This window comes from Parasteatoda tepidariorum, chromosome 5, assembly GCF_982258835.1.
Source record: "Parasteatoda tepidariorum strain Cologne lab strain chromosome 5, Ptep-v5.0, whole genome shotgun sequence".
NCBI classification, from domain to species: Eukaryota; Metazoa; Arthropoda; class Arachnida; order Araneae; family Theridiidae; genus Parasteatoda; species Parasteatoda tepidariorum.
Genome location: NC_141759.1, coordinates 48,896,565 through 48,919,106, shown reverse-complemented (window position 1 = coordinate 48,919,106; position 22,542 = coordinate 48,896,565). Strand labels below are relative to the sequence as shown.

The 22,542-nt window shown below is 30.6% G+C and overlaps 1 protein-coding gene across 2 annotated transcripts in view; it reads right to left on the bottom strand.

Moving 5' to 3' along the window:
- The window catches only part of LOC107456108 (retinaldehyde-binding protein 1), a 54,723-nt gene extending 45,989 nt beyond the window's left edge, over nucleotides 1-8,734 (bottom strand). The window contains exon 1 of one of the 2 annotated variants that reach the window (XM_087163814.1): nucleotides 8,551-8,734. The gene's annotated coding sequence lies outside the window, so the exon portion shown is untranslated. The remainder of the gene's footprint in view (nucleotides 1-8,550) is intronic. The other variant, XM_087163823.1, reaches the window with a different exon arrangement.
- Between the last annotated feature and the right edge of the window lie 13,808 nt (nucleotides 8,735-22,542).

The window sequence follows — 22,542 nt, the reverse complement described above, 5'->3', positions numbered from 1 at the left end:
AATGAATGAGGAACAAAGGAACATTTATGACCGCATTATGCCAACACCTCCTAGAATAATGAAGGCCTCAGCACGGATCAAATTAGTAGTCCGATGTGACGAAGTTAACTGCGCAGTTGATGAAAAATAAGAAAGATGTCATTACGTTTGGGATCCTAAGCTGCGCAGTGGTTGAAAATACGAAATATGTCATTACGTTTGGACTACTAAAGGATATTTATGGTAACCCGTGCAGAGGCCTACTCTTTTCTAGGAGGTGTTGATTATGCTCGCAGTTTTGGCTGAACAAGGTGGATTTTTTTTTGGATGCATTAGGTGGAACTGGCAAAACATTTATTATTTTGTTAATTCTCGCTGAAATGCGATCAAATAATGGCCTCACGTTGGCCGTCGCATCATCTGGCATTGCGGCAACTTTATTGGATGGAGGCAGAACAGCTCATTCAGTATTTAAGCTGCCACTAAATATTCAAAACAACCCAGATGCAGTGTGCAACATAAAAAAAAGCAATCATCTATGGCCACAGTGTTGAAACACTGTAAAATTATCACCTGGGATGAATGTACTATGGCACACAAACATTCGCTTTAAGCGTTGAACAGAACATTGAAAGATATAAAAAACAATGACAAATTATTTGGCGGCACTCTGTTACTCCTTTCAGGTGATTTCAGACAAACACTTCCATTAGATTGGCATTTGCAATGACAAGGCCAAACAATGTCTGTTTTTGTCTTAGATTTGAGCACACCATGTTTTTCACACGGTGTTCCCAAATCTAAGCATTCATGCGTGGCATGCTGTCGAGTGGGCAAATCATCCAATTTATTTGTGTTAGCTTAAGATGGAAAGACAAAAAATATTGTACACTCCATTGCACTAAGAGATTAATATTGTTGACTAATACTTTCAGAATTCGCTGTATATATAATTTATAAATAAAAGTTACAATAAATTAAAAAAAACTATTATTTGGTGTGCTGTTATTTTCACATTTTGACACCGTTCACAGCGCTCCATGCCTCTTCCACTCATATACCACATACGCACACACTTACTATAAATAAGATGTATATTCATACTCTAGAAATAATTCATGTGGCAAAGCAACGTTTGCCGGGTCAGCTAGTATATATATATATATATATATATATATATATATATATATATATATATATATATATATATATATATATATATATATATATATATATATATATATATATATATATATATATATATATATATATAAATAATAAAAAGCCGAAAAACAAACTATGGCAAAAGAGATGACGGGGTCATCAGCTCACACGATTATAAAATTATGTAAAAATTTGATAATTAAAGTAATAATTAAATGATGTGATAAATAACAGTTTTATCTAGTTTGATTCGGTTGCAACAAAAATCATATTGTTAATAAAAATATAATTATTTTTATTCCTTGCATACTTATATTCCTTGCAATAAAATTAATAATTGATAATTAAAGGTCCAACCTGTTGGCTTTTAATTACTATCTATTGTGGGGGCCACTCACATTTTATTTGGATGAGAAAATAGCTAATCATGAAATAATTTTGCAGTTTAGTTATTCTTTCTTTATAAGGTTCGGTCAGTACAAACATTAAAAAATTAGCAGCTAAAGTAAAAAAATTAATTGTATTTTAATAAATTTGTATTCACCAACTCGCTTAGTTAAATGTATGATCTTTATTTCTTAAATTTTAAAGTAAATCCTAATAAAAAGAAATTTGTTACTCTTTTCATTGCAATGCTGACGACTTATAATTTTTTTTCCTTCTTTCTCTCTGAATTTATGTACATTATTAAGTTTTACTTACACTTTCTTCTTAATGTATTATGTTGGGGCCAAATTTACAAATTACAGCGCCGACTGTCAGGTTAAGATAATGAATAACTTAAAAATCTTGTAACTACTTCTTGTTTATTTCGTTAATCTGAGATCAGATTTACTTATTTGCGTAGGTCGACACGTTTAGGCAGTTTTGAAAATCTCAATACCATTTTTCATTTATTTATTTTTAAATTTTTGGATCAGATTTTCGTCACTACACACTTTTGTCAGCTTACTCAATGAATTACTTAACACGTTGAACGCCACCCTAATTTTACATGTCTTGCCAGTCTGGCCAAACGGTAAATAACTACAAACTAAATTTGCAAATATTAGACAGATTTTGCTAGTTTTTTAAAAGATGTAGCTGAAGTATCTGGTGGTAGAAATCATATAAATCTCGGTGCGCTGCCGCGAAGCGGCATTAACCGATTCATCTGTAGTAGTAAATCGATGATGAGGAGTAGTGAGGTGGAATGGAGATGGGGGGAAGAGGTGGTGCTTAGCACCAAAAATCGAGAGTGTATTTCGTGTGCTAGGGCAACATCATATCCCTAAGGAAAAAGGCAGTGGTTGGGCTAAATTTAGTGTTGTCGTCAATTAATTCAATATCTAGGAGTGAGTTAAAATTGCTGGTGGTACAGGTTTTTGCTTCATCGTAGAAATTTTGGTTTAAATTTTTTATATAGATGTTGATGTCATCAATTTTAAGATCCCTTTTTATACTATTATTGCTAATGCATTTAGGGGCGCCGACGAGTCTTCTTATAATCTTCCCTTATGCCATAGAGAGTTTATTTTTGAAGTATCTGAAAAAAGTGGTGAATTATATAAGCCTACGAATTGTTTAGACATAGTGGCGGATAAAAATTTACTAAATTGAATTTATTAAACCAAGAATCTCAATTGATAAACTACCACTTGAAAATATTTTTTCGCTGTCCGGAGCAAGTCGGCATCTCTAATAAAGCATCTCTCATAAATAAAACTATTTTTGTGTGTTCTATATTGTATTACTTTCTTCAAACCATTTCAGAAACGATAATAATATTTTTTAAAAAATTAAAAATTTACTCGAATTATGTGTTTCTTATAATCTTATCTTCGCCGCTCACCTGTGAGCCTCGTGGCGCTACGGACAAACTCAATGCCGCTGACCCCCATGGCATTCAACGCGTTAGCTTTGTTTCGCGAAAGTTTTTCATGTATGATGGACTCGATAGATGGCGTGCGTGCCCGTTGCTGCGTTTCATTTGAAAGGAAGAAATAAGAAATCTAGTTAGTCTTATGAGGAATAAATAATCTTACGCTTGGAAATACCAGTGTTCTGTTGCACAGATTATTATTTCTGTTTTTAGGACTTTCAATTTTCTTCAGTAGAAATGAAATCGAATTTTCATGTAATTTTTTGAATTGAATAAAGTTTTAAATCAATTAACATCTTACCGCTTTAGATTATGGGGATTATTTATTTAAATATACAATTGGTTTATAGATATTTATTTCTATATTGTGTATTAATTAGTAAGTGTATTTAGCAATACAACTTATAGTTTTACATTAATATAGAAATTATTTTAAATAAATGTGTGAACCTTAACTTTTAATTTTTCTTTTTCAAATGTAAAAGGGTTACAATAAATCTGGAAATATTATACTTTCTTATTTCATTTAAATTCAAAATTTCAATGAATAAAATTAAATTATTTTTTTAATCAAAAGTAGCTTTTTTAAAACATTTATATAAATGAACTCTTACCCCTTTGTAATAATGACATTAAAATTTAAAAATTTATTTTTTAATTATGAGAAGCTAAAATCAAAATATAAATCAAACATTTTATTATTTCATTCCTATTTAATACATATTCATACAAAAATAAATAAATAATAAGCATAATAAAAGTAATTTTCAGAATCATTAAAAGTTTGTTAGTTTTCCGTTATTGATTTTCCTTAACCTTAAACCAGGCCAGGGTGAGGGTTGTGCGATCCGCTACAGCCCCGTAATAGAAAAAAATATTATTCAATTTTATTTATTTATTTATTATTATTTGTTTAAAGAAATATAACTTACCAATTTACTTTGAAAAATGCATTCGATTGCATTAAATTTCCTTTTTACAACTCATTCCGTCACTTATTACTTATTGTTGCAAATTTTTTTACACACGTTTTCTATGCGTTATTATTTTAATTGTATTTGTTGGAGAAACGGATTTTAAATGGAAAAAAGATTCGAAAAAGAAACTATTACCAGTGTTGCCACAGGTGACTAAAAATGCGGAAATTGGTGAACAATGAAATTCAAAATTTTTTTAAAAAGAAACTAAAATTAGCTACACCTTTTCTAGAATATTTTTTTTCTGTTTACTATTGAAAATAAATGTAAAGAATGTGTTCGCTTTAAATATGAATGCTTTGAAATGTTAGTCAAAAGGGTAGCTGCGATTGAATCCCACCAGTGTTAATATTTTGTCAATTTATGTATCAATAGGGCGGATTTGTTGACCCCTCTTTCAGGGGCACCATATTAGGTGGTCCAACATTGCTCCCACAGTAAGGACAGATAGTACAGAGAATGAAAGAACATCCATGCCTTGCCAGGGATCCGAACCCAGAACCTTCCTAATGCAAGGCCAGTTTCCAGACCCCTACACAGACCGATCAGCTTAAATATTGACACTGACCGGGGTTCCTGGGGACAAGCAATATCTTGCTTTCCGTCACTTAGCCCTAACTGCCACACCACACCTACTTAACGCGTTCACGCCGGGAAAAGTGAAAATACTGGTAGAAGAACTATTTCAATATTAGATAATATTCGGGAGGAGTTAATCTATTCTCAACAATAACAATTCACTGTAAGGAAATTTATCACGGCGAAGAAGCAATTCAGTATAAAAATTGCATCCGTTAAAAACAATTGGTAGTTATGGATTTTTATCATTCCCGGAAAAAAACTAAAAAATGAAATTTATTGTTGCCAGTTTCTACTCCGGTGCGCTGCCAAGATGAGACAATCTAGCGTGACCCACCAGTAAGAACCCTTTTGAAGGCCGTAGTAAGTATACTTACCACCACGTTTTACCACTTTTAATTTAGGTTTCCATTTTTCAATAACTTCAGCTTTCTTGAAGTGAGTTGGAATAAAATTGGTAACCATTTGTCACTTTTAAAAAACGTATAAAAGTTATAAAATACATAATTCCTTTAGAAGTTTGTAGCATTTAAGGAATGTATTTCATAAATAAAGAAAAATAAAAGTCAGTAAGCTCCTAATAGGTCATGTTAAATATATTTACCACCAAAAAAAATGGCATTCTTATAAACTAAATGAGTTTTTTTTTATATCAATTACTGTACCTAAAAAAGAAGCTATCTACAACAAAAGGTAAATTTTTACGCACAATGACTGGCGCCCCAAGGGCGATTAGCAATAGATTACTCAAAAAAGACTTAAACATTGATGATATCAATTGCTTTATAGCTAAATTGACCACAAAATTTTATAGCGACGCAAAATCATGCACCACATTAGATTTCAGTAAGTTGTTCGATATTGATATAATCCGTGATAATTCGAATTTCAGCCCAATTACCACCTTTTTATGCTCAGACTGCATACTATCAAAATACTATTAACTTTATCATAAAACTCTACTCAAGGGGATCTCCCCATTCCAAAGATGATTTTCACTTCAAAACTAAAGATTTACTTCTTTAAGGACTTGATTTGTCGTTACAACATACTACAACTTCAAAGATATTTAGGACCTCCCAGAATACGACAAAACAGAATCGATGAATCGGTTAGTGGCGCTTCGCGCCAAACGCCGAGATAACCCCAATATCCAGCATCAATTACTGTTCTTAAAACAATTTCAATTCCAAAAATATTTTAATTTACCTTTACTAGAAATAAAGAGCCCATTAAAGGGTTAAATTAATATCAAAAAGAAAGGAATTGAAATACACTAGCATACAAAGATTTTATTCCAAGCAGTGTAAAACATTCTGGCCTTTTTCTTGATGTTTGGTAGCTGATGCTTTTAACCTCTTCGAGAAGGGCGAGTCATATATGCATTCTCAGGGTGGCGATAATCAGGGTAAAAAAAGATAAAAACTGGTAACAAAACTATTAGCTTATTTGTGGGCGGGGTAATGATGCTTTTCTTTATTTAATTCACCACTACTTATTTCGAACTAAAAATTTTATAGTTACACTTTTAGCACACATGAATTGGATGTGTTAGATTTAAAGTGAAAGCAAAAATAAATCCGTCAAATTAGCTATGTCCAAACTTAAGCTACCGCTTTTAATATTTTACCATCCTGATACTGATTCCTTACGAATATATTTATGAATCGCCCGTCCAGAAAGGGTTAGGAAGGACAGCAAAGAGGGGTTGCACAAAATTATGGAAACACTTCGTACTTTACATCAACAATCTTTCTTTTAGTAACAAATGATTTGGAAGATTTTGCATCGCAACAGGACTAAAAGTTCATGACGGAAAAGAGTAAAAGTTGTCAACTAAAAATTTCATTTACAGCTGTTTTTTTGGAAAGTGTAAATATCCATAACAAACAAACTTTTTTAACGGGTACAATACATATATAAAACTGCTTCTTCCGTCAGAAAAAGTTCATAATACTGAGTTTATAATTAAAAATAGACTTACTCCTCTTAAAAGCCATCTGTTATTGAAATGATTCAACCATTATTTTTTTCTCTTTTCTGTCTCAATTTCAGGCCTGTATGGCAAAACTATTGACACAATTTGAGCGAGCTCACTTGAATCTTTAAGAAATGGTTTCAATTTCACCCTAACAAAATTTCCATCGACAAAAATATGATCAAATTAAAAGCTTTTTTTTCCTTTTTTAATAACACTATAATTCAATAACATTCTTGGATAAATGTTACAGTCCTATTAAATTATTTCAAAATTGCTGGTACTGGAATTAAAAAAAGTTATTAACTTCTTCTCCTCTATTTGGTCGATCCCAATACTCCATGGGTAAAAAGGACATTATTTCTAAAAGATTCAAGCATGATTTCAAAAATTGAGCCAACTGTTTCGCCATGTAGAATTTTCCAAAGCATTTACTTCTAAAAATATTGTTTACATAGAATTAGTATAGAATTGTTTCCGTACTTTTGTATTTGCTACCTATGTATATGTTGCTCTTGATTTCGGATTTTTTTTTCTTCTTGCTATTTAATCCTTAATGTATATGCATGCTACTCCGTATGTATATGTCTATCCTTTTGTGTATGTTATTCGGTATATGTTACTCTTGAATATGGAATTTTTTATCTTCTTGCTATTTAGTCCTTAATGTATATGCATGCTACTCCGAGTGTATGTGTCTATCCTTTTGTGTATGTTATTCGGTATACATTACTCCTGAATATGGAATTTTTTATCTTCTTGCTATTTAGTCCTTAATGTATATGCATGCTACTCCGAGTGTATGTGTCTATGCTTTTGTGTATGTTATTCGGTATATGTTACTCTTGAATATGGAATTTTTTATCTCCTTGCTATTTAGTCCTTAATGCATATGCATGCTATTCCGAGTGTATGTGTCTATCCTTTTGTGTATGTTATTCGGTATATATTACTCCTGAATATGGAATTTTTTATCTTCTTGCTATTTAGTCCTTAATGTATATGCATGCTACTCCGAGTGTATGTGTCTATGCTTTTGTGTATGTTATGCGGTATATGTTACTCTTGAATATGGAATTTTTTATCTCCTTGCTATTTAGTCCTTAATGCATATGCATGCTATTCCGAGTGTATGTGTCTATCCTTTTGTGTATGTTATTCGGTATATATTACTCCTGAATATGGAATTTTTTATCTTCTTGCTATTTAGTCCTTAATGTATATGCATGCTACTCCGAGTGTATGTGTCTATGCTTTTGTGTATGTTATTCGGTACATGTTACTCTTGAATATGGAATTTTTTATCTCCTTGCTATTTAGTCCTTAATGCATATGCATGCTATTCCGAGTGTATGTGTCTATCCTTTTGTGTATGTTATTCGGTATATATTACTCCTGAATATGGAATTTTTTATCTTCTTGCTATTTAGTCCTTAATGTATATGCATGCTACTCCGAGTGTATGTGTCTATGCTTTTGTGTATGTTATTCGGTATATGTTACTCTTGAATATGGAATTTTTTATCTCCTTGCTATTTAGTCCTTAATGTATATGCATGCTACTCCGAGTGTATGTGCCTATGCTTTTGTGTATGTTATTTGGTATATGTTACTCTTAAATATCGGTATATGGTACTCTTAAATAGTAAATTTTTTATCTTCTTGCTATTTATTTGTTAGTGTAAACTTTTGCATAGGTTACCCATGTATAGGTTACTCTTGAGTTACGAATTTTTTTATCATCTTACCATTTAATCGTTAGTGTAACCTGCTTCGAATAAAATTAAATACTTGCAAGCAACTCAATTGAATATTCGTTTTTTTTTCGTTTTTTTCATATTTTAAGTCATACAAGAACAAATTCTAAAGGAATGAATATCAATGTTCCATTTATGGTATACATAGAAAATTACGGTAAGGAATTTAAATATTCAGAACCTATAATTATTTGTAAAAATTTTAGTTTAACTAATTCTTATTATCATAAACAAAAATATTCATCCAATACTTACGCTGACGTACGGAAACCGATAACTAGGAAAAGCACAATTCACTTTATATCTGCTTGATATGAAAAATGCGTTTGATTTGAAGTGACTTTCAAAGAGCTGACTTTCTATTTTTGATGATAAGCATACTGAACAAGTTTAAAAATAGAATAGAATTATGCATTATTTTCAAACATTTCCAATCAACAACCTATAATATTACGTTTGATTAGAGACCTTTGCACGATAGTAAATTTCAGATAAAATTTTTATCGAAGAGAATAATGTTTCAGTAAATTATAAAATTAAATGATTTTTTGAACCTGTAATACCAGTAAGAGTGCATGGTATTACATGACTTAATACTGAAATATAAATAAGTCAACTATTAAAATCATTAACTGTATTACTTAGAAAATTATTAACTGTATTACATTTTGCAAAATAAATTATGAACAATTTCTTTTTAACAAAATTTTAAACTTTATGATGCGCCATTTTTTTAGATCATCATGGCTGACTATTTTAACCCCCTCTGAAACAACAGCCTAGTTACGTCTTTAACTGCTTAAAAAAGTTTATTTTACTCAATTTACACTGCTTTTTTCTTGCTGCTTCTTTTATTGTTAATTCTTTTTTTATTAAAATAACTTTTTTCAAAAAGATTGCAATCATTTTCACAAAGTATTTTCTAAGCAAGAACTCTACTAGACTTTTCTAAGCGTAACTCTACTAAGTATGAACTAGACTATCGAATTAAGTAATACTTATCTTGATATTTTCTTTCTTTTAAGGCAATTATATTTTTTCTATTAAGTAAATTTAATTTTTCTAATCGGTTCATCCTAGATCAAATTATTTTTCAATTTCACAACTCGCCATATATAATTCACCACACGCCTAAAAATGTATAGTAATAATAAATAAATAAAAGTAAGAAGAAGTAATAAAAATGGAATTGGTTTATAGTTTTGAAGAGTTTAAAAATATTTCTGTGAGTAAAAAATACATGTTAGAAAAAAAATTAAAGAAGATGTTTAAAAAAAAATCTTCTGCAAAATGTAGACACTTTTCATTTAGTGTTGATTGGAAAGATAATCTCTATTGCTTTTCGAGCTGTTAACAGCTGAATGTAATTGAATTAACATAATTAAGAGAAAGTTTCAAATAATTATTGAAGTTATACTTCTTATACGACTTCCAACAAGGTTGCGTTAAACATTTAACGCTACAATTTTATTGGCCGGGAAATCGCGCGGTAGGATCCAGTTTTCCCTCATTCATTTCCATATTGTTTTGGTTCTCATTAGCATAAAAATAATTAAAGTACTGTTTTTCTATAAATATTTTTTTAGTTTGTTTTGATACACATATAATTTAAATAGGGTAGTATTTTTTATTTTCAAATTTAGTGGATAACAATTGTAAAAGATGAGTGAAAACAATCCCACGGACAATGCGACGGATTTAAGGTTATGTCAAGGTACGTCTCTTGTGAATATCAATTGATTGTTTCTCTTCTGAAATTACATTATGACGCATTCACATGCATTATTAATACAAATACATTTTCCAGGGCGAGACGATGAGACAAACACAAGCACTGGTTCAAGAGGTCCACGAGGGAAAAATGCACAATATTACCCTGATTACAGAGCACGGAAGCGAGCGGAGCAGGAAAAAGAATCGTTGAATAGAACTAGTGATCCTTCAACAATTAACGTCGCAGATTGCGAAGTTTAACTTCTTCCGCGAGGAGGAACTCCACGCACTATTTTTTTTTATAATTAACATAGCATTCTATTCCAGAGAGAAACAAATTTATATTCATATTCATTTAAATCGTACGAACTAAAATAACAAAACTTCATAAAGGTTTTTTTTTTTTTTTTTTGCCTTGAAAGATTACATTTAGCATGTTTGCTCCCTCATTCGATAGTTACGCAGACATTGAATTATAAAAAGAAAGGAAAAATAGCTCCTATCTTTTTAATCTTCTGCTTTTATCTTTTTAAATGAATGGCGCAAAATTACATATCGTGTTGTCACCATAATAAATAATTAATATAAAGCTTTAAAATCGATTCTATAAATTCAGAGATGCCAACTTGCTCCGGACAGCAAATATATATTTTAAAGTGGTAGTTTATCAATTGTGATTCTTGGTTTAATAAATTCAATTTAATAGATTTTTATGCACCACTATTTCTAATGAATTCGTAGGCTTATGTAATTCACCACTTTACAGCACTTACGCTATGCTATGCCTTTAATATAGCAAGCAAATATAGTCAAATATTTGCAAAATTTACTGTGTAGTTATTTACGGTTTTTTTAATTATTTCGGCGTGTCCGGAGCAGTTAGCATCTCTGTAAATTAGTCGTTAACAATTTTGAAACAAACTGCGGCAACTTCAAAACAAGCAAAGTTGGTAACTCACATAATAAAGACTGAATACATAGTATATTGTCTCTCCTTTAACACTAGGTTTACGGACGTTTCTTATATACCCAGACGTGCCAACTTTTAATCCCTTCCATTATCATTTTTCCCAGTGGTATTAAAATGGAATTAAAACTTCAATTTTAAGCAAACAAATACGTTGTATTTGAAAAGAATTAAGTTGTCAACCATGATAGTAACGCATATTAATATATCAGCTTGATTTTTGTAAGAATAGTGGTGATCAAAATCATTTAAAAATTAAATTTATAAAAGAAAAAATAGTATATATTTACTACCACTTTAAATATGAAAATAAAATCTCCGGCAAAATGCGGGAGAGTTGGCAGGTATGTATGCCTATCTCAACGAACACGCGTCAATTTGACGCATGAACGAATACATATAACAGCACTTACAGAGATCCCAACTTGCTCCGGACAGCAAATATATATGTTAAAGTCGTATTTTATCAATTGTGATTCTTGGATTAATCAATTCAATTTAGTAGATTTTCATCCACCACTATTTCTAAATAATTCATAGGCTTATATCATTCACCACTTTTTGGTACTTACGCAAATCATCCACACACGGAATTTCACGAACTGGTTACGCTACTTGATGTCATGTGTCACGGATTAGATGCGGTGATGTCACTTTAAGGAAGAGTTTTTCGAAATGATGCCATGCGAAAACGCTGCCGATAACTGATGCTGATCATGCTCTACTGACGTTCTCTTCTCCCTTGCGATGCCGGTTATGCTGAATTGATGCTGATTATCCTGAACGTTACGAGGTGAGTGATACAGATTTTGATCTCGTCAGGTTCCTGAGTCGGGAGAGACAATACTGACAACTGGCCATTTTGATGTCTGGATTTTGAGCCCGCCATTTTGTTTTTTCAAGTCATGCCGTATCATAAAACAGCTCGTGGTGGAAAGGTCTCACTCTCCATTCGTAATTCACCGTCGCATTGCAAAGAATCCACGTCATTAGAAGAAATCATTGCTACCTGTGGGATATCAAAAAAATACTTTCCACCAGTTGAACACGAACATATTGACGATCTCGTAGAGTTTTACACTCAGTTTGATACAGAGGAGCTGATTGGTTTAGATAAATTACTTAGCAAACTGCTCATTCAAATAAGATCAAGTTACTCTGGAGACTATGAATACTCCTACTTCCTAAAACTGACAAATGCAGCTTATCACGTCAGGTGGAAGAGGAAAAACTTTCAAGCGGAAGAAAACAAGGAGATGAATAAAAACTCCATTCAACTCGAATCAATAATGACTGAAATTAATCCAAGCACTGAAGACATAACCATGGAAAATAAAGATGAAAACCTGAATACAACACCGAATACAGAAACAGACACGGACATCAATATTAACAATAGCACAGAACCACCTGCAAAGAAAAGAAAAAAGAAGAAGAAAAAGCAAAATGCAATCAAAACAATTGAAGATAATTCTACACTAATATCTGCAAACAGCTGTCCTTCTTCTAGCCAACATAATTCAACAGATGACGTCATTATCTTGCCGACAACAAAACCTAAGGAGGATACCTACAAAGTACGGGATCCGCCCAGCAAACCTGAAATAACACTGCAAGCCAGATATATTAAGGTTTTGGTCCGGGGCCTGCCTGTGGACTTTGATACAGATGCCATCAATACAGAATTACAGAAAAACAGTATTGAAACCTTTAAAATTGTGCAGTTTAAGAAAAGAATGGGAGAGGCCTGTCGGCTCCTTCCACTTTTTCTCATAATCCTAACATCAACGGCGAATCACCAAAGAATATTCGAAGTCAACAACATACAGCAGATCCCGATCAAAATCGAACGATTTCGAGGAGGTCGAGGACCTATACAATGTTACAACTGCCAAAATTATGGACATACACAAAGCCACTGCAATGCACCTGCAAGGTGTGTAAAATGTGCTGAAAACCACAGGTCACATGAATGCAACAAAGACAGAACTACACCTCCAAAATGCTGTAATTGTTACAAAAGCCACACAGCCAACTATACTGGGTGCGAGACCCGTCCCAGCAGAAGGAGCCCTCGAACAACATCATATTCGACGCCTAAACTTGCTCATCGATTAGTGTCATTAATCAAAGAATTACAGGAATTGCTCAAAAATGAAGAAGTGCTCCGTCTTCTGCGGGGGATCATCGGGGAAACATCTCAATCCCAGTGAGTTCTACTTTTATTTTCAAGACTCTCAAGTTAAATTCACTGAACTTTTCACATCAGACTTTTACTTAAGTTAAATTAAATTACATTAAGAATTATTTTCTGATAATATAACCAATTTATGCATACATATATATCAACTTTGCATGTTAAATTCTTTTGAAAATTCTATTGTATTTAATGAGCAATACTTCTCTGATAAAATATATTCACTGCATTTTCTCCAAATATGTTATTTCATCATGTATCAAGGTATGATTTATCTATATTCATCAATTATGCCTTTCATTTTTCAAAAATCAATTACTGTACATATCAAATCATGTTTTATCTTTATTTTTAATTTAAGTCTACAATCAATATTTCTAGTGTTAAGTCAATTTGTCATATTAAATTTCATTGTTTTATTATTTCACAAGCAAACGGCTTAATTTTTTTATGGTTACCACAATGTATTCGAATGAACTTCAATGTATGTCACAATTAAATATGTGCTAGTTAAAATATAGAAATTTAATTAGTGAAATATGTATCAATTTATGTTATTATTTATTTATGTCAACTTATGTATATATATATGTCAAATTATGTTTATATTTATATATATCAACTTAGATTCGATGAATCAGATATTCAAATGTTATATTTACTCAAGCAAAGTGCTTGTTTTTCTATTAGCTACCACATCGACTGCTAAATTCAAAATGTTATTACTATAAATTTTCTGTAAATTTCTAGATGTATGGGATAGGGGCCGCTAAGTGGCCCAGGTGCCCAATTTTTGTAAATAAAGTAAAGTAAGTACTTACGCAGAAATGCCAACTGCTTCGGACACGCCAAAATAATTGAAAAAACGGTAAATAACTACGAAGTAAATTTTACAAATATTTGACTATTTTTGCACTCTTTTTAAAAGGCATAGCACATACCCTCCAACTGCTACGGAATTTCCGTAGTTTCAGAAATCTTCTTCTCAGACGGTAGCAAAATTAATGTCTTAATATTTAAAAAAAATTAATTTTAGCGTAACTTGTCCACTATTACTTATAAAAGTGCAGGCCATATGGCTAGATTCTTAAGTTCTAATAAAAGTTTTATGAGAGATCCATTTGCTTTAAAAATTTCTACTTTGGTTCGCTACCACTAGAAAAAATTATTTTCAAAATTCTCATAAGTTGGAAGGTATGCATAGCATAACATGAGCACTCTTATGTGGTGAAATATATTATTTATTATATAATATTTATTATAAATATATTATATAATATATTATTTATAATACTACGAATTATTTAGAAATAGTGGTGGATAAAAATCTACTAAATTAAATTTATTAAACCAAGAATCACAATTGATCTTTAAAATACAGATTTGCTGTGCGGAGCAAGTTGGAATCTCTGGTTATGTATTCACGTTTGCCTCGGCGATGATTCCACCCTTCCTTCGTGAGCTTTTGATGCAAGCCTGATGACTGCAGTACTGCGACGTCGATCACTGATCAATGTTTTAAAGACAGAACATTAAGGTGAAATAGTTTCCAGATCCAGTCAACGTGAAAACACCGTGTAAGCCGGCAGTAGTAAATTGTTTAGCTTAGACCAGTGGTCGGCAAAGTGCGGCTCCAGAGCCGCATGTGGCTCTTTGCCTCCTTAAGTGCGGCTCTGGCACAAATATCCGCGGAAGGCGCAATAATATTTTCATTTAAAAAAAAACTTGGTAAGAAAAAAATTACACCTTGTTTTGATAAATTAAAATTCTTCTATACATCGATAACATGCATAATTTCTTGCTTAAGTTAAAAGATAGATAGGTAATTAAAATTTTAATTACCATTATCAACTCTATTTTAGCTAAAGATCTTAATCATCGCCAATTCAAAGAATTTTTTATTTGAAATGGAGAGTGAGTACGCTGCTCTTCTGCTTCATAACAAGGTACGTTGGTTACCAAGAGGGAACGTTTGAAAACGTTTCGTGTCCCTTTTTCTGGAAATTAAAGCATTTCTCCTTGAGAAGGGCTTTCAGTATCCAGAACTAACAAGCGATCAGTGGATCCAAAACTTTTATTTCATGGTAGACGTTACGTCTAATCTAAATCAGCTTAATCGTTAACTAGAAGGGAAAGGAAACTTTAATTTTTTCGATGTTAGAAGAAGTAATAACATTCGAAAACAAATTATCCATTTTTGCTCGAGATTTTGAAAGGGAAACATTATTTCACTTTCCGAGCCTGCTGAGGCATCACCAAGTAGATAATTCTTCTATTGATAAACACCATTTTAAAACAAAAATTTTAAATATGAGGGAAGCATTTCTCAGCAGGTTTCAGGAATTTAAAAACAGCAGAGCAACTTTAGAATTTGTCAAAAATCCTCTTAATGTTACGATAACCGAATTGAAATTTTCTCCTTTTGAAATTGACATTGGTAGCTTTGACATACAATTGCTGGATTTTAAAAAAAAACAAGAAGATATGGCGCTCTAAATTCGAACGTCTTTGTGTTGAATTGTAAATATTGGAGAAGAAAAAATTTGATCTTAGTCCACAACACAAGTGGTCTGCCTTGAATGACCTGGAGAAGGAAGACATGATCATTTTCAACACTTGGAATAGTATTCCTGACTCCTACGATCAGCTGAAAAAGCTGGCGTTTGCTGTTCTTTCCCTTTTCTGTTCTACATATATATACGAACAATCTTTTCCAAGCATGAACATTATCAAGAGTAAACTGAGAAGTCGTCTTATTGATGAGAACTTGGAATCATGCCTAAAATTAAAAACAACACATACAAACCTGACTTACTCAAACTTTCCAAGGAGATGCAAGCACATTGTTCGCATTAATAAATATTTATTAAATATGAAATTTAGTTTTATTTAGTGTACTACTTATTTAGAGTAATATAAGTTTACTAAACAAGCAAATTTGGCTCCCAATTTTTTTTAAATTGTTGTAATGTTCATATTTGGCTCTTCGGCAAATAAGTTTGCCAGCCACTGGCTTAGACCATAGAACGTGATGATTGCATTGACCTTTCGTTAGTTGCGTCTAGGACCTGTCCGATCAAACTGTAAAGACGGCCGTTTGCGTTCGAAACCGACTGGTTGATGCATGTTTTGCAAGTAGGGGTCTGGCTTAACTAAGCTCTACTAACTGGTGATGCCAATTATCTAATAGAGATAAGTAATCTTAAAAACAGCGAGATGTTCTCTTCAAGTAAAGCACAGTGGTCTTCATTTTTGTTTTTTTGTTGATTACTCTCAATTCGTTTTCAAGTCACCTCATAGCTATTCCTCACCTCCAGTTTATCTTCATTTTCTCACCATGGCAATGTGCCATTTTTTTTCACTCCATTTCATCTTTAGCTGTATGCTTTTGACCACAGGGTTCCACCTCATCGATCCTCATCTCATGATGAAGGTACAAAGGGCCATCTCGGCCTCAGGCACCCCAACCAACCAACAAGACAAGTACTTATGTCATGCCATACCATTTAAAAAGCAAGCAAAAGAGTCAAATATTTGCAAAATTTACTTTGCAGTTATTTACTGTCTTTTTAACTATTTTGGCGTTTCCGGAGCAGGTGGCATCTCTGAATATAGCCTTTTTCCATGGAGCAAAAGACCAGTATATCAAAATTGTCCACCAAAGGAAAAGACAATGTTCTAGAGTGTGTTTTTTTTACATAAAAATATTATTTTTTTGTCCGGTTTTTCTTCAGAAAATCTGTGAGTTAAAGGGTAAAGCAAATTCTCTTTCACCTCGATTGGCACTTTAAATGTTTTAAGTTTAGAGAAAAGTGAGTTTAGAAAAAACTAGAGCAAATCATGAAGTTTTATATGCGGAAAAAGTTATTTTAAAATACAAGCAAAATTGCCATGAAAATATTTTTGCTCCGATATAGTGTCCTCTACAGTGAATACTTAACCCTTTGACGTAGAATTTCTATTAAACACATTTTTCATATATTTTGCATTACTTTGTATTAATTTATATCAAAATAAGTGAAAAAGTCATGTAATAATTTATTGTAATAAAATACAACATGAAACACCCGTGTCATTTTCTGCATTCAAGGTAAAGTCTTCCAAACAACTTTTCAAATTTGCAGTAATTAAAACTTAAGAGGAATAGTTATTCATTATTAAAATTTCTCTAATTTATAAAATCAATAACTGTTAAATTTTTGAATACGAATTTCAATTTTAGGCTACTTTTTTGCATTTTATATTTCAGTACAAATATAATTCGGAAAATCTGACAGATTTTTGCAATAATTATTAGACAGTTTTTATAATTAAAAAGTACCAAAATATGTTTTCCCTTGTAATTAGTAAGACAGAAAAAAATATCTATAAAAGAGGCAAAGGGTTACGAAGAAGCTATATTGGAAAATTTTCGTAGCAAATTCTGTTTCAAATACATTTGACACTTAAAAGTTTAGAGAAGAGTAAGTTACGGTAAAAAAAAAATCTTGAACAAACCCTGAAGCTTCATATAGGAAGTAAAATGATTTCAAAACATCAAAATAGAAGCCGTGATGGCGCAAGGGATAGTGCGTTCGCTTTCTATTGAGATTATCCGGGTTTGAATCCCGGCAATGGCTGGTAAATGCGAATTCCGCATCCGGCTTACACCGACCACAGTGCTGACTTAAAAATATCCTCAGTGAAAGACGGATCATGAGTTAGAGTCCCCTTGCCTTCAGGCTAACCGTGGGAGGTTCTCGTGGTTTTCTTCTCCTTATAACGCAAAGGCTGGTTAATTACATCAAAAAGTCCTCCACGAAGGCAAATCCTCTCAATACTTAATCCAGGAGTTCCCTTAACTTCTGGATAGGGTTCAAACTTAACAAGGCTATTGAGTTGAGCTTTAGTAGTCGTAAATCCAAAAATTCTCTCGGCTGTTCACAGCCATGATATATATATATATATATATATATATATATATATATATATATATATATATATATATATATATATATATATATATATATATATATATATATATGAAGAAAAGATTATATCTTTTTTTTTCGGCTTTTTTTCCGGTTTTTTAAATAAATTTTCACTTTTTTTTTTTTTATATAAACTGTGTTGTTTGTTATTTTTTTCATGTCTATAATTTTTCTTTGTTTTATTCTTCATTTTGAACTATATATATATATATATATATATATATATATATATATATATATATATATATATATATATATATATATATATATATATATATATATATATATATATATATATATATATATATATATATACAAGAAACCACGAAGAAAGTTAAGAAAAACAATAAGTTTCATTTATTTCGCATAAGCTGCAGGTAAACAGAACTCTCATTAGATAAGTTCAAAATGAAGATAAAACAAAGAAAATATGTCTATAATTTTTAAAAACAGTATAAAACATAGGCTATAAAGCGAGTAGCGAAATCAGATGTACTTACATGGACGGGAAATTTTTCAAGAATGATTTTAAAATGTTTTCGCAACATATATATATATATATATATATATTTGATTATTTTTTACCTTTTTTTTCTTTTATTTCATGCTCTTTTTCAACAAAATGTTTTTTGCGACATCGACACATATTAAGAATAACTTTTATCTTAGGATAATTATTCTTTATTCAAAAATATCGCATTAATTTATACCAATAGATGTGCCTTGATAACGACTATTGGTTTTCCCATTTTATTATTAATTTTTATTTTATTATTTGTTTATATATATATATATATATATATATATATATATATATATATATATATATATATATATATATATATATATATATATATATATATATATATATATATATATATATATATATTATATATAATTCTCTTACGTGGCTCCCAAATTTTGGCTGAAGTACTTTGTACAACTAAATAAGATTCTTTTCACAACAGTTAAATATTTACTTTATTTTCTTCATTCATAGAGAAAACAGTCGGCAAAGAATTCTGTTAGGTTAAAAAAACATTTCGCTAAAAAAATAACGAATTCTGAAAGAAATAAAAATAAACAACTTAAAAAATAAAAATGCTGTTGCCAGCCATAGAATTTTTTGAAAGTTAACTTAGCAACATAAATCAAAATGACATAGAAGCGCAACTAGATCAAAATTATGACGTAACAAATCTTGACGTAACAAATCTTTCAATTCTAAAAGTGTTGTATCGCCAAATGCCCAAATTAACAATTGTGTTCTTAAAGAAATTCTATAAAAAGTTTTAAATAAACAACCTACTTCTACAACTGCTTCTTGAAGAACTTGGCTCATAGATTAAAAATACTGTTTTAATTTTACAGTACTAACTTTACTTCTACTTTCATTATTGCTATGACCCTCTTTCATTACATTTTACAACTTCATGCTAAATTTGAGAACTTTGAGTTGTTTTGTGGTTGAATACTGACATTTAGAAATGTGTACATAAAAAAACTAATATTTAGAGGTTAAGAGTTGCCTCAGAAAAATTTGAATTGTTGACATTGAACTTAACAATGGAAACAATCGTTTTTGTGAAAAATTGAATTGTATTGTTAACATCAAAGTTAAAGATATTGTGTTTCAACTTAACAATACTGTCTTAATTTATACTTTAGAATTTCCTCGGAGAAATTTGAATTGTTAGCAATGACTTACACAAAAAGTTTTATTTTAACTAACAAATACTATATTATAATTTTAACTTTTTCTATGACTATACTCATTTTCTTACTCTTTTCTTTGTTTTTTATACATTTTATTTTTTTGTGATAAAATAAAAAACTTAAAGTTGTTCTGCTTCTGAACACTGATGAAAACACAAAATGATGGGCTTCATCAAATATCAAAAATATATACATTTATTTTACAAATTCCATATTATTAAGGTGGCTCCCTTCAGAGAATTAAAAATACAAAATTATCTTCATCAAAGCCGATGCTTTACATCCGGCGTTCAGTGGCAGACTACTATTTCATATTGTTTCACAACACATGGCTTTAGCCCTCTGGTGGAAAAGACTTTAAAACAAAACTTACAACAGTTACTTTTCTCAACAACTGAAATTTAGAATAGTGTGATTAAGAAAAATATGTGAACTGTTTGTAATTTCAAATTAATATTGAAATGTACAGGTTTAGAATTTTCTACAGTGAAAAGTTTTCGGAACTTCAGTATTCAAAAAAGTATACAAAAACTAGACGTTAAGAACGTATCCAATGAGCGAGCAAAGCGAGCATTGGATTGCGAAGCAAATCCGAAATGAACTGTGAAAGCAGTTCCGGGGGTTGGTGGGCGCCAGCGAGCAGGGGGCGAAGCCTCCTAGTATATATATATATATATATATATATATATATATATATATATATATATATATATATATATATATATATATATATATATATATATATATATATATATATATATATATATATATATATATATATATATATATATATATATATATATATATATATATATATATATATATATATATATATATATATATATATATATATATATATATATATATATATATATATATATATATATATATATATATATATATATATATATATATAATTTTAAAAAAAACTTAAAAATACCAATCAATTATTGCAGACTACACACTGCTTAATTCTGAGTTATACTTCCAAAATTCACTTGCATTTTGATTTTTTTTTTCATTATTTAAAACATCATGGCTCCCTCTAGATTTACCGAAACATTTTTTATGCTTTAAATTTTAAATTACTTGCGAAAGTGAATCTGACCTGAAATTTTGCACCGTGGTATAGCGTCCTCTATTGAGATAACTAAAGTATTATATTTTAAAAGTTTATCTAATCAAGTTCCTGAATAGTCTTGTGGAGAACGTGGTTTGATAAATCGTAATTTACATGATAAACAAATATCTTCGAAATCTCTGAAAAATAATGAAATATAACAATGAATAATTGTTTTTTTTGTGGTAAATGGTTTTAAATTGTTGAAATGACAAAAAAAATCTTCTTCACGTGAAGGCAAATCCTTTTTTTTTCGATAACAATCAGACCACATCCCGTGATGAAAAAAAATATTAACCTTGATCCTTGCACACGAGATTTTGACTAGTAACTGTAACTTTGAACCGGTGCATAAAATTATTTTAATGCGTCTTTCAAATCGAATCGTATTTATCGTAATCTTAAAAGTGAAAATTGATTATCACATGTCTGACGATTGGAATTTCTCGATTGATAAAATTTAATCTATTCAGGGCTTTTTATGTCGATTTTTACATTGTATTTGTTTTTTTAATTTATTATTTTATTTAGTTCCATTGACTTAATTTTTCAGCAATTCTGAAAGCTGCAAATACCGCTATTTTTAACTTGTATCAAGTTTAACAATCAATTTAGATTTCTTTTTTTTTTTCTTTTTTTTTTTTGTATATAGTTTTCAATTTATTTTACAAGCGGTAAATACATTTAAATTCAAAATGGTTAAAAAGTTTATTTTCAAGTCCTTATTCAAGTGTATCCGGCTGAAGCATTTTTATGTAACTTTTTCCTAAAACGAAAAAAGTTTAAAAAATAAAGAATTGAATTGAAAATTTCACAAAGTCATAAATTTTAAAACTTAAAATTGTTTCTGCATTGTAAGAAAAACAATCCGGTAACTCGCATCACAGTAATATAAATATTGAAATATTTTTATTGTAATATTTTAAATTATCACTTAATAATGTTTCAATGATTTACTGCTATGTATTTCACCACATTACTTAATTACCTTAATTTAAACTCTTTTCTTCGACCTTATTATAAGGTGCATCATCCAACTACCATGGAATATCCGTAATAACTGCGAAGCATTTTACCAGAGTCAGAAATTAACCCGTTTTATCCAGATTTTTTATTTTGAAGTGGTGCAAAAATTGGCTTTATGAAAAAAGTGGTATAGGGGCCGTTCAAAAAGTACGTACACAAAAATAGAGAAATTTTAAACCCCTCCCCCCCTTCGTACATTACCATACATAAGGTCTTACTCCCCCCTCCCTAGAGTACGTACATTTTATTGGTCTACCCCCCTTTTTCATAAAAATTAAAATAATTACGTTTTAAATAAAATTAAATATTTATTTAAGAAGTGTGTAGGAAAAAGTCAAATTTAGATTGGGTATGCTTATAATGTACGTACTTTGTATAATACCTCCCCCCCTCCCCATCGTACAAAACCGTACAAAATAGCAAACCCCCTCTCCCCCCTTCGGGATGTACGTACTTTTTGAACGGCCCCTATAATATGTTATTCAACTAAATGGCTCATATCAACTATTTTTTACCATTTAATTTCGAAATGTCCCTG